The sequence below is a fragment of the Aristolochia californica genome, unplaced genomic scaffold (assembly GCF_029961685.1).
Source record: "Aristolochia californica isolate CCGP_79_NKW_82.1479 unplaced genomic scaffold, dmAriCali1.0.hap1 SCAF_7, whole genome shotgun sequence".
NCBI lineage: Eukaryota > Viridiplantae > Streptophyta > Magnoliopsida > Piperales > Aristolochiaceae > Aristolochia > Aristolochia californica.
In genome coordinates, this window is record NW_027182268.1 from 32,548,611 (window position 1) to 32,563,420 (window position 14,810).

Consider the following 14,810-nt stretch of genomic DNA (forward strand, 5'->3'; position numbering starts at 1 on the left):
AACGGCTCAGCGCTATGCCCTTCAGGGGCAATTGCAAGCTTTCACACATTGCGATCTCGTGCACTGGAAGCAGCATGCTTGGTTCAAGTGTCTCTTAGAGGGAGATGCAAACACCAAATTTTTTCATGCCGTCGCCACTGCCAGGAGAAGAGCTAACTTATAACCTCGCTCTACGTCAATGGCGAGGTTACCTTGGACAAATCCCTTATTGCTTACACTTTGGTGAGCTTTTTGTAGGTCTCTACACAGAATGCCAGGTAGTAACACCTTTCATAACAAAAAGACCTTTCTTTAGAGGGTCAATATTATGGCTAGCTCTACTGCAGTCGCTGATCTTATTGAGCTCCCCTTCTCCAGCTGAGAAATTGAGAAAGCTGCTATGGGCCTCCCTTTGGACCGAGCTCCGAGTCTGGACAACTTTAATGGGGAATTTTACTGTCACTGTTGGCCCTTCATTGGTGAACACATCACCCATATGGCCCACTCATTCTACCATCGTGGCATCGCCTGCAAGAGTATAGGGGCTTCTTTCATTGCCTTTATTCCCTAGAAAGACGGGGCAAAGCTTCCTTCGGACTTTCGACCTATTAGCCTCATCACTAACACTTATAAGGTGATTGCTCGTCGCCTTGCCAATCGTCTCAGAGCGGTTCTTCCGGTTGCCATTCATTAGGGGCAGAGTGCTTTCAATAAAAGAAGGAATATTCTGGATTCGACAATGGCTTGTCATGAGCTCCTTTACCACTTCAAGACTTTGAAGCTCCCTAGGTTTATACTCAAGCTAGATTTTGAGAAGGCATTTGACAGAGTTAATTGGAAGTTGTTTGATATTCTCTTGGGAAAAATGGGGTTCAAAGACAAGTGGCGGTTTTGGATTCAGAGTTGCATCTCCTTTGCTAGTTATTTAGTGCTTCTTAATGGGACAATGTGTGCCTATTTTAAAGGAACTCGGGGCATCCGTCAGGGAGACCCCTTGTCCCCCTTGCTCTACAACGTGGTGGCAGAATATCTTTCCTCCCTGATCTATTTGGCCAAGGGTTTAGGGTGGCTGCTCCCCATGGCTGACTCTGAGGCGTTTGATATTCAGATTTTTTAGTTTGCGGACGACACTATTTGCTTTGGTGTGGGCACCATGGACCAGATCAAGAAATTGTAGGCTGTTCTTGGCCTATTCGAATTGGCTTCGGGTTAGAATATTAATTGGAAGAAAACCACTCTTCTTGGATACTACATTGATGGTGCTGTGCTTAGAGATATGGTTGATTTCTTGGGGTGTACGCTAGAGAGCACACCAGCTACATACTTGGGTCTCTCTTTTTGACTCTCGGCCCACGGTTGCACTGTAGTCCCCCCTTATTAAGTAGTTTGAGAAGAGACTTGTCACTTGGCGGGGCAAGCTCCTATCTACAGCGGGTCGACTTACCCTATTAAAGTCATGCTTGGCTGGGCTGCCCACTTTCCTCCTGTCCTTTATTCAGTGTCCGGCCTCAGTGTGCTCAAAGATTGATGCTATCTGCCGGCGCTTTCCGTGGAGAGGTTCTGACGACACCTTCAGATATCACTTGGTCAGTTGGAAGGAGATTTGTCTACCTCATACTAGGGGTGGTCTGGGTATCTGACCTACGTAGGACATGAATAATGCCTTCCTTCTTAAGTGGATTTGGAATCTCAACTCCAAACACAACAGTTTGTGGAGAAATATGGTGAGATACTATTTTCAGATCCCAGGCCATTAGTCTACAAGCTGCTTCCAACCTTCCAAGGCCGCAACCTCCTTCTATCTTGGGAATGGGAGAACTCTTTTCTTCTAGACCGATGAGTGGTGCAGTCCCCAATCCTTCTTTGAGGATTACCTGGGGAAATCCAGAATTGCTATGGACTTATCGTGTTCGTTGGCGGAATCATGGAGCAATTAGTCTTGGAGTCTTCTCTTCCATCGAGGTTTGAATGATGATGAAGCTATAACTTTCTGCTCACTTCTATCCATTCTCAGTAGTACCACCATTTGGGATTGAGTGCAAGATAAGTTGATCTGGAAACCATCAATGGTATCTTCTCAGTGGCCTCACCCTATTCCGACATCAGAGAGGATGACCCCAACTTGCCTAAGCACAAGGTGAATCTCGCTTGAAGGCCTTTTGCTCATAGCAAGATAAAATTCTTCATATGGACAGCCATCAGGGAGCAAATCCTCATTGCAGACAACCTTCACAAGAGGGGCTTTACCGCCCCTGATAGTACTTGCCCTCTTTGTGGCATTTGTGAGGAGTTCGTTCAGCATGTTCTTCTTCATTGCAATTTCTCTTGACGAGTTTGGATGGCGATCTTCCAGAAAGTTAGCATTCAAGTGGGCCTCCATCAAGACCTATTCAGCACTTTCCAGATGGTGCTGGGGACTCGTTTGCATAGAATTGGCAAGCTACTTCTCTCTATATGCCTTGCTCACATCCCGTGGTGTCTTTGGCTTGAGCATAATAATTGGAGATTCAACTCCAAACTTAGCAACCAGGAAAGTGCTCTCTTGTGCAGTGGGTATGATCTCTAGCTGACTTCACACCAAGAAGGAATTTGCCCCCTATGCTAGTATTTCCTTTTGTTGGAATTGGAGTTTTCTGACCCATATGGCGGGTCATCAAAAGATTCTAGCCATGGTAGAGTGGGAGCCTTCCCCTAGCAATTGCATTAAGTTAAACTTCGACGGGAGTGCTTTAGGATGCCCTGGCTGGCAGGTGCGGGTGGTCTTCGGAAACCACAAAGGAGAGACTATTCTTTCTTATGCGGGGCCGATTGGTATTGCTGATTCCAATATCGCTGAAGTGACTACCCTTCATCATGGATTGGAAATTTCCAAGGACCGTCTTCATAGGAAGTTGTTGATTGAAGGAGATTCCAAAGTTGTCATTAGTTGGTGCACCAGCTCGGCCTCTCCCCCTTAGCACCATTGGCCAATAATTTCTTCTATAGCAGACATTGCAACCTCAATTTTTTGTACATGGAATCACATTTCTAGATCAGCCAATTCCTTGGCTGATAGGTTAGCTAAATTTGGAACATCCCAGCAATCTCTCATTATTTGGGATGGTTCCCCCACCTTGTAATCTTGCACTTTTGAGCTTGTTAATATAACTCATCACTATTTCAAAAAAAAAAATGTCTGTTTTTTACTTTTTCAGCTTACCAAGTTACCTCCAACAAAACAACAGTAGCCTGATGTAGACCATCTATCCATCTTATACCCAACATAATCAGCATAAGAATATCCAAGTACATCAATCTTTATGTTATGAGTTTATAATTGAGTAACTGAAAACCAAATTCAAGAAGAACAAATTTAATGCACTTAAGGTCACATTATGTAGCTTACATAAGCTCACATAAATGGCCTTATGTAGCTTACATACCTTCCCTGTCTCCCCTTGAGCAACATGCCCATGAGGTTGCTCCACATAAACTTCTTCATGTAAATCTCCATACAAGAAGGCATTTTTCACATCGAGTTGAAAAAGAGGCCAATCTTTATTGACTACTACAGGGATTAAGATACGTACCGAAGTATGTTGGGCTAGAGGAGAGAAGTCACAACAACTCCCAATTTTGTCATCTGGATCACTCCGATCAGATGCTTCTCATGGAAAAACCTCAACTACCCCTTGATCTGGAATCTCTGCTTACATGGACTCGTGCACAACCCAGCCACCCCCCAAAAAATTGGCCCCTTTCCAACACTTGGCAACCACCAACCACCAAACAATTAATTGCATCACTGGCTCCACACCTTCGCCATCGACCATCTTTAACCATCGTACCCTCTATATGTTACCAAGTACCACCATTTCTATGCCCCACTCCCCTCTCAGTCATGTATCTATCTGGCCAGGTAACTGTAGCATAAATCAATCACCGCCAAGTCTCCCCTGCCCCCCGAGCACAAACCCACCCAACTGTAACCTCCTCATCTCTAAACTACCTTCCTGATTGACTCCACATCTGGGAGTCCTTCCCTTCTCCTGCCTAGTGAGTGATCTCAGAGGTTTGTGGCGACAATTCAATACGGTCAACTTAGATACCGTCCTGACGAATCGGAAAAGATGGTGGAGCTTACAGTACGGTTTGGAGAAATCCACACTGGTCAACTGCCTGAAGACGACAAGACTACAGAACTCCCTATACAACCACCCCAATGATTGTCATATCTTGGAACATTTAGGGAATTTGCTCATGTTCCAAACGAGCCATTGTCAAAAAAATCCTATCTGACTGCAAACCTTCTATTGTCATTTTCTAGGAGACTAAAACTCAATCTCTTGACAACTGTATCATCTAGGACCTTTGGTACTCCCCGGCCCCGGAGTGGACTGCTATTAACGCCACGGGGCATGCTGGTAGCATCCTTATTATCTGGAATCCCAACCATGTTGAAGCTACTCTCCTGTTCCCAACAACATACTCAATTGGAATTCAGTATCGAGATCGCCGCTCGGGTCACATTTGGGCCCTTCGGGTATCTATGGCCCCACTCAGTATTGTGACTGTGCCAAGTTTTGAGAAGAGCTACTAAATCTCGTTCAGCTACGGGACCTCCCTTGAATTCTGGCGGAAGATTTCTATGCAATCCGATTCAGGATTGAGAAATCCTTTCCTCCCCCCCATCCTATAGAGTTACCTCCACCATGTTGAGCGTTCGCCGATCTCATCGATAGTCTTGAGCTATCTGAAATACTCTAATCATTGGCTGATCTTTATTGACACCCATCCTCCTTCTTGGGGCCGTTCTCTCTTCCGGTTCAAAAACAGGTGGCTTTGTGACCAAAATTTTGATACAAATCTTGCAAATTGGGGGCGGTCTATCCCTACAAATCCCAATCCAGGGTGGGCCTTCCTCCTTGAGTTGAAGATTTTCAAAATAAAAATCAGATCTTGGTCCTCTAATCGCCGAATTGCTGTTGCTTGCTTCAAGGACTCCATCCTCAACCAACCGAATATCTGAACGTGACCTCCTTGAGGAGCATAGGTCTCTATCTACCTCTGAACTATCCCTTCAAAATAATCTCACCCATGAATTTCAAGATATATCTTATAATGAAACCAATCATTGGAAGCAACGAGCCAGATTCCGTTGGCTGACCGATGGAGATTGTAACACAAAATTCTTCCACTCCATCGCTTCAGCCAAGAGGAGAGCTAACCGTATCACCTCCCTTAACATTGAGGATCAGGTGAGTTCGGATAGACTCTCAATTACTAATACCATTGTGAAGTTTTTTGCAGAAGTATACACCGAGGAACGTTTTGATCAGCCTACTTTCCATCAACTTCGGTACGAGCGTATCAGCAACCAGGCCTCTGCCAAGCTCGAGCTCCCCTTTCCCTTATCGAGATTGACTTTGCCGCTCTTGGGATGCCTACTGACCAGGCCTCCGGGCCAAATGTATTCAACAGGGAATTTTACCACCATTGCTGGCAAACTATCCGAAATGATGTGTATGCTCTCATCAACAACTTCCACTAGTGTGGCATTTACCAGGCCTTGGGAGCGTCTTTTGTAGCCTTGGTACCTACGAAGATCAACACTGGACACCCTCTGGACTTTAGGCCAATTAGGCTCACTACTAGCACATATAAAATCATTTCCTGGCGGCTGGTTGACCGCGTTCGATGTGTTCTTCCTCAGATTATTCACCCATGCCAGAGTGCCTTCATTCAGGGTCGGAATATACTTGATTCAGCTATGTCCATGCTCAGCTTCTCAACAATTTCAAACGCTCCAAATTGGCCAGTTTTGACTTAAAGCTCAATCTTGAGAAGGCGTTCGATCGTGTAAATTGGAAGTTTCTCGATGATCTCCTCAATACAATGGGTTTCGGTGCCCCTTGGCACTTTTGGATGCGCAACTGTATTTCCTCAGCCTCCTATTCTGTTTTGGTGAATAGAGTTTCTTATGGACAATTTCAAGGCACCCCTGGGATTTGTCAAGGGGATTCCCTCTGACCTTTCCTCTTCACTATCGTTGTGGAACATCTTTCCGCAATGTTCCATCACGCCAAACAAATTGCCTGGCTCACTCCAATCTTTAGTCAACATGATCAAGACATTGCTATTCTGCAAAATGCTGATGATACGATCCTTTTCGGGGAGGGCACTGTGGGCCAAATCTTCAATTATGGGTTACAACATTTCGCCAGCCACCCTCTACAGCATGGCCTCCTATCTTGACTGTGAAATCGTCAATCTGCCCCCACCTATCTTGGTCTACCGCTACTTGACTGCTCCCCAAATTAGCATTGTTGGACTCCAATCATTGAAATAATGGAACGTTGCCTTGCAACCTGGCAAGGCCAATTTCTCTCCAATGCAAGTAAATTCACTCTCATCAAATCTTGCCTCCATGGAATTCCGAGCTATGTCCTTTCCCTCCTCCACTGCCCAGCTGCTTTTGCCAATTGGTTAGAATTTCTGAAGAGATGGTTTCTTTGGGGTGGCCTCAACGGTGAAAGGAGATATCATCTGGTGAAATAAGCTGATATTTGCCAACCAGTTCACCTCAGCTGTCTTGGTATTAGAAGCATCTCGGGCACCAATTCTGCCCTCTTGCTCAAATAGTTATGGAGATTCAACTCGTCCCCTTCTTTGATATGGCGTCCCCTGGTTGCTAAGAAGGCTGGCTAGTATGAGGGATGGTGGATTGAAGGGGGCACCAATCACCGTGTCTCGCTGCTCTGGAGGAAGATCCTTCTCCTCCTTCCCTGTTTCCCTGCTGCTGTTAAATGCTTCGTTGGTAATGGACTTGGACGAAATTCTGGTCTAATTGGTGGCATGGTGACAAAACTCTGATGGTTTCTTTCAGCGCTCTATCGGGTCTCTCAAATTTCCCACAGCGGTGGTTGCTGATGTTTGGCAACAACTGGGATATAGGAACTTGCATTTCCAGAAGGACCTCATGGATGATGAAGCCATGGAAGCCTCTCATCTGCTATCCAGCCTTGCTTGCGTCAAGCTCAGAACTTCGACCCCTCCCCTAACTTCAGCCACCCTGTTGCCTTAGTCCGGTCTCTATGCTCCTCCCCCTCGGGCCAAGTTCTTCACTTGACCTGCTGTGACAGAATTCTTATCAGTGACAACCTCCTCAAGCGTGAAACTCAAGTTCCAGACCCTTCTTGACCCTTCTGTACCACTCTCCAGAATCAACCATGCACTTGCTCCTCCATTGCTGTTTTTCCCAGGGAAATCTGGACCAACCTCCTTTGCAGGATTGGCATCCAACACTGTGTCACTGGCGACCTCACTGCCATGATCCACTCCCTTATTGGCTCTTGGCTTCCAAAACTTGGCAGAATCCTCATCTCTTGCTACGCTGGACGCAATCCTTGGGCTCTCTGGAAAGGAAGAAACAAAAGGAAATTTCAGCTCAAGGCCTCAAATGCCTCAACACTCACTTATTCCATTGTGGGCTAGATCTCAACATGGCTACACAAGGATTTTACTTCTCTTAGCAGCTCCTATCTCCGTGAAAACTGGCGCCTTGTCGCTGCCATGTCGGGCTCCCGTCCCCCTATCATGGAAACCTAGACTCCTCCCCCCCAGTCAGTTTAAGCTGAACTTTGATGGTAGTGCAGTTGGCTGCCTTGATCCTGTCGGCAGGGTCATTCATTCCGGTAATGGCAACCTCCTTTCATTCGTTTCCCCCCTTATCGCTGCCCCCCTTGGCATATCGGACTACCATGGTGGAACTTGCTGGACTCTTCCACGGCATAACCATTTTCTGGGATCATTTTTCTGGTCCCCTCGTCTTCAAAGGGGATTCTAAGGTGATCATTGATTGGTTCACCAAATCTAAAGCCCCCCCTGGAGACATTGGGATGTTTCCCTTGACATATGTAATGTTGCCACTTCCCTCGACTGTACTAGGATGCATGTGCCTAGATCAGCCAACCACCATGCAGATTATCAAGCTAGATGGGGCACATCCCTCCAATCCCTTGATGTGTTGGGAGTCTCTCCTCCTTAGGTTGTATCTTCTCCTTTTGTCTTAATAAATTCACACTTTAAAAAAAAAATGTTTGAAATAAATCTACATCGAAGGTCTGTGTATATCCCTTTGCTACCAATTAGGCCTTATGTCGTTCAATAGATCCATCAACATTATATTTTATAGTATAAACCCAACGACACCCTACAATAGTAACTCCTGCCAAAGGATCACATAGATGCCAAGTTCCCCAATATAGCAAAACACTCATCTCATCATCCATAGCTCATTTCCACTCTAGAAAACACAGCATCCTACACTGAACGGGATATAGTAGAAGTAAACAAGGACATAGCAAAGGATTTAAAGGAAGGGGACAAAAAGTCAAGAGAAACATATTTAGAATAGGATGAGAAGTGCAAGACCTTTTGCCTTTCCGCGGATTGATAGGCAAGTCCTAATTTGATAGAATAGAACCTGCAGGCAATGAGGAAGATGACGGGGCATTAAAAGGTAGCTTTGTAGGCTTATTTGTTGGAGGCACTGTAGCAACACGAGGATGATGGGTATAGACACGAAGAGGTGGAGAGGAACCTTATGAAGCTGGGAGATCCAAAATAGCAATAGGAAGTAGACTCTCTAAGGAAGACTTAGAAGAAACAGGAATCTCACTAGAGGACTCAAAATACGGGGTATGCTCAAAGAAGGTCACATCAGTTGACACATGTCTTTCGGTGAACAAGGTCATAACATTTGTACCCTTTTTGTCAACAAGATTATCCTAGAAAGACATATTTGACTGACTGAGGTGACAACTTATCAACTAAAGCTCCAAACATGTGGACAAAACAAATACAACCAAAAACACGAGGTACCACACGCAATAGTTTACAATATGGTTTTAAAACTTGGAAAAGAACTTGACCATTCAAAACAGAGGAGGGCATGCAATTAATTAAGAAACAAGAAGTTAAAACAGCATCCCCCCAAAACGATTTAGGAACGTCCATGTGTAGTAATAGTGTTCGAGTAACCCAAGAAGATACCTGTTTTTACGTTTAGCCACCCCATTTTTTTGAGGAGAATAAGGACAAGACCTCTGATGGGCATGGAAGGCACAAAAAGTTGAAAACTTATGATTAAGATTGTTAAGGATAGTCCCACTAGTGAGTACAAAGATCTTGCATTTATTAGTTGGCAGAAGAGGTTTCCTAAGTGGCTAGTCATTTTGGAATAGGGCCTTCGACCCAATTTGGGATGGTATTAGAGCAAGGTTCTCATATGTGGGCATCCACCCAAATTATCTACGTACCTACACGTGAGGGGGAGTGTTAAGGATAGTCCCACATACATTAGTGAGTACAAAGATTTTGCATTTATTAGTTGGCAGAAGAGGTTTCCTAAGTGGCTAGTCATTTTGGGATAGGGCCTTCGACCCAATTTGACAAAGATATTCCAACCCATTATCAGTACGAAGCATATGAACACAAAGACCAAATTAATTTTTTATTTCACTAAAAAATTCAGGAATACATCAAAGACTTCGAATTTCTCCCTTAGGAGATATACCCAAGTTACTTGACTAAAATCATCAATCAATGACACAAAATACTTAGAATAAAATAAACTAGGAATCCGACATGGACCCCATACATTAGTATGAATTAACTCATACAATTTGGTGCTACAATTAGAACTAACTAGGAAACTAGACCAATGATGCTTTCCCAATTGACACGACTCGCAATCAAATGAGATATTTGCTAAAAATGAAGGAAAAAACTGATGCAATTTAACTAGTGACGGATGTCCCAAGCCTAGTTGCCTTAAGTAGGATGAATCTGTAGTAAAGAGTGCCAAAACTCGAGAAATAGATACATCATCCAACATATAGAGTCTTCCCTTCTCATGTCCAAAACCAATCGTCTTCTTTGTCTACAAGTCTTGGAAAACATAGGTAGTAGTGTAAAAAGTTACGGAACAATTTAAATATTTAGTAATGTGACTCAAAGACAAGAGATTAACGGGAAAATTGGGAACAATTAGAATTGAGTCTAAAGATATTTGTGGGGTAGTGTGAACAATACCTCGCCCTGAATGGGAGATGTTGACTCATTAGCCAAAGTAACTCTACGATATGAAGAAGACAGATTAATGGACTGAAACAAGAAAGACATACCTGACATGTGGGTAGAGGCTCCTAAATCAATTATCTAGGAGGGAGAGTGGGACACATTTAATGCAGTCATACCTGTAGCACTTGCTGAGGATGAAAGATGAGTCTCTACAATCGGAGAAGTACCAAATTATGCAATCATTTGGCCCACCCACTGTACTAGCTACTGAATTTCTTCATAAGAGCCAGTGTGAGAAGTGGTGTCTAGTTCTCTGACTATGGAGTTGACCTAGGCAGGTTTACCAAATTTCTCACAACATTTTTCAAAAGTATGGTTTGACCTAACATAGTAAACACATTTCTGGTCCCCCCTATCAATTTGTTAAGCACCTAGCCAATACTACCTAAAAGACCGGCCTGGTAGGTAGCGGAAAGCCAAACACTTAACCTAGGATCATAACATCACACACCCATTGGAGACAGAGCTTGCCCTCAAGCTCTTACTAGTCGACACTCAACAAGCTTCTCCGTTACGAGCCGACGTCCACGGCGGCCCACTCTAGTGACACCGCTAGGTCGCCCCCTTCGGGATTCGAATTTGCAACGTAAGTAGTGGCTCTGATACCAAATGTTAAACACCTAACTAATACTACCCAAAAGACCGGCCTGGTAGGTAGTGGAAAGCCAAACATTTTATCCAGGATCATAACACATTTCGACCATGGCCACGGGTAGAGGAGCGACCTCCACCTCTATTATTACCACCATGAAACTGACCATCAGATGTACTAGTAGAAGGTTGGAGGTTAAGAGTAGTTGAATTTGAGAGATTTCCATCCAAGTCATTTTTACTCACTACTACACCTTCAACCTGAAGAACCCTATTAATTGCCTACTCTATGGTGGTTACATCCTTATTAGAGCTCGAGTCGCATCATACTCAGAGCCCAAACTATCTAGAAATTGAGCCATTTGAATCTGATTTTCTTTATTACGAATGTCTTTAACATATACAGTAAATGGATGGAATGTACTGATTTCCTTTGTACCCCTCTCATCTCAGTCAAGTAATTTATCACCGATCTATTGCCACGCTTCATGTTAAAGTATCTCATATACAACTCATAGATTTTCAACAAGTTACTTTTTTGAGACAAAATAGATGCTAAGTAATCCATATTGCCTTAGCAATACCACAACTCAAAATTTTATCACAAAATTGTAACTCCATACTGTTGACGAACCAGGTCATCACTAAATTATCTTCAACCACCCAATCCTCAATATTAGGTATAGGGGGATAATCTGTTATTCTGTTTTGTATTTGGCCTTCCTTCTGATCCTCAAATACATCAAAATTGATCGTGATTAGTTGACATAATTCGATCCATTCAATGGGATCGTAGTTATCTGAGTAGGCTAAGAGAAGGTCAAATCAAAGCCCTCATTGTTTCTATGGACATCAATTTGCGCGCTGGATTCAGCCGATTAAACACCACAAACTACCATAGTTCGGTGCAACAATGCGTCAACCAATTAAATGGGAACCTTTTTTTCCAAAATTCTATGTTTGCATAGTCAAGTGGGTCCCACAATTGAACAAATTGGGGCAATCTAGTAGTAATCCAAATCAATTTCCTATGAATAACAATCAATCTCAGCAATCAAGACCAGGAATTGAAGAATAAACAACTCAATTGCATGAAATTTGGGTGACGTAGGCAGTGTTGAAGAAATTTCTCAAATTGGGATCATTAAGGGGGGATTAGTCCACAATGAACTTGAAATGAAGTGAAGATTTCAATTCATCTTAAATGAATTGATTTAACTTCAACTCATCCTTGGGTGTTAGTATAAACGAGTTCAAGTGCATTGGAAAACAGATTCCAGTGTTAGTGCCCCAAAATGAAAAATATGATATAAACAAGAGAATGAGTAACTTTTTGTAATATCATTAAATATAACATATACCTAAATAGATAATTAACCAAAATAAGCATGGCTACTACACTTATAAGTGATTTAATGTGTAGTATTAAAATATATTAATAAACTAATTAATGAAAGACTATATTATATTACTTAATGATTACAGTTTGTTATAAATTAATATAATAATTACGTGTGGTTAGAATAAATTATATTAAATAAATAAATTATTTTTTAATAACATAAGATATATTTTAACATTAAAAATACTAATTTAATACAGTAATAAAAATAAAAATAATAAATAAATAAAAATATATTATTTTATCAATAAGATAATATATATTTTTACATATTATTAATTAATAATATATTGTCACAAAATTTTAAACCATTGGTTTAATTAATTATAGCAATGGGATAATTAAACCAAAACAATTTATCAAATGTTTATTTTAACAATATTTTAATAATGACTATTAAATTACTAATTTAATACAGTAATTATAAAATGAATATATTGAATATATAAAAACAATTATTTTATAAATAAAAATATGGATTATTTTTTTTTTATGCTGGTTTAATTTTTCCTAAGGAAAAATTAAACCAGCTTCGTCTTCCTCACATCGCCGATAATGGCGGGAGACTACAGTGGGCCAGCAGGCAATGGCGAAGGAGGCGTTGCTTCGACGGTACGCCGAGAGGGAGAAGAGAGGCCTCTCTGCCTCCCGTGCGTTGCGACGGAGGTTGAGAAGGAGAAGATAGAGGGAAAAAAATTCTGGGGAGGAAGGCCGAGCAGGAGAAAAACAATTTGGGAGAGGAAGTGAAATGTGGGAAAAAGAATCGAAGAGCTTGGAGAGGAGCAGCAGCAGCTGCCTTGGAGTGTGTGCCTAAAAATGGATGCCTCCTTTTCTTTTAGTCAGGGTTAAGTATTTTTACATAAAAGGACAAAAATACCCCCCAAAACATAAACTTACATATTTCCTAAAATACACCTCTAAAATGAATGAAAATTAAACCATAGACATATAAAGGCATTGACTACCTAATAGACATCATATAAGATAAAAAAAAAATATTTTTAAATGACCAAAAATACCCCTGAGTTGATATTTTAACTGTTACCACAAGAGGCAACATTCTCAATATGTGATTTTTCATTTGAGATAATAGGAAATACTCCAGAACTAAAAAAAATCTTTGAATCTTAGGGACATGTATTTTAGAGCACCTTTTTATTTAACTAATTGATTTGTGGATTTGGTCGATTTCTGTGGAGGTTACAAGTGAAAAAGCAAAATACATTCTGTAATTTTGTTGATGTAAAATCATCTGCATGTTTATTTCAATTAACTGTCTTTTATTAATAAAAAATAGAAAAATATTGATTTCTATAGTAATATTGTTGCTTACAATGTCATTATTTGCTAGTTTAGAAGAAGAAAAAACTAATTCAAACCTGAAATGTTATTATAGGAAGCCGGCATAGAAGTTGATCCACTGGGAGATCTAAACACAGAGTCTGAGAGAAAGTTGGGTCAGCTTGTTCTTGAGAAGTGAGTCATTAATCTCACCCTATTGCTCCTAGCAAATTTCATTTAGTATATTACAAAGTCTATCACTGCAAATTCAAGAAAAAGAAAAAGAACTGTTATCGGGCTTTTAGATAAACAGTAAATGCTCATGGTTTACTTCTGATCTTAGGTACAATACGGAGTTCTATATACTGCACTGCTATCCTTTGGCTGTCCGGCCATTCTATACAATGCCATGTTATGATGATCAAAGAAACAGTAACTCTTTTGATGTTTTCATCAGAGGTAACAATGACACAGACCTTAACTCTGTTATGGATGCTACTTTTTGTCTGAAGTGGTATTTCTCAATTTTTTTATACTTTAAATGTGGAAGCACCAGGAGAATTCTCAAAGCTATTTGCCTTAGTATAACATATAAAGTAGTGATGACAAGTGGTTCATGTCTCAGTATAGGGTCCTGCAATTTTTACTCGTAGATCTGAGTGTTTCTGTCAATACAGTTGGGTTTGGAACTGCATCACCTTTAAATAATCAGAACCTTTGATCATCTAGTTTGAGATAAGTGCAAAGGTCTCAGTAATACTTATCAGTTGAAAAAATCATTAATGTAGTGTTCTTGATGTTTCCATATCTTGCATTGTATTATAAGAGAAAAATTATTGAAGATTTGTGCTTTCTTTGAGAAGTGCGTGGGAAACCTTGTTTTAGTGAACATAGGCATACGTTTGTGAAAGAATTATATAAAGCTTCACTAGGACAAATTATTTAAACGATGTAAAGTTCTAAATTTAAAAGAGCATCTAACATGAGTCTCGCAGTTAGTGTAGACCATGTTATTACTTTGGGACAGAGCTAGGTCAGGGCTGAGATGTATCTCCCGTCTCATCTTTGGTTCATGACGACTTTGCCAAGTCGTGAAACCATGGTCTTGCCTGAGGCAACCTCATTCTTTTGAACTGTCAATCAGTCATTTGTGCCGTCTATATTATGAATATCTTTTACTTGGCAAGTTATACTAGCAGGAAAAAAAGTTTAAGCTGAAGGACAAGGAAAAATGTAATCTTTGAAGATCCTCTCCTATGGATCTAACTCAGTATAGCTGTTCAAATTTATTTCTTAATCTAATTTTTGTTTATTAAATGCTTTTCCTAATAAATCATTCTTCTTAAAAAAAAACTTTTTTCACTACGTGTATTTTCGTTTGCAAATTACAACTGTTTCAATGTTTGGGTTTGTAGATCTTACACTGATTAATTTT

General features: G+C 41.2%; 1 pseudogene; it reads left to right on the forward strand.

The window, feature by feature from the left end:
- The window catches only part of LOC137936491 (aspartate--tRNA ligase 2, cytoplasmic-like), a 37,473-nt pseudogene that overhangs the window by 21,310 nt on the left and 1,353 nt on the right, over positions 1 to 14,810 (forward strand).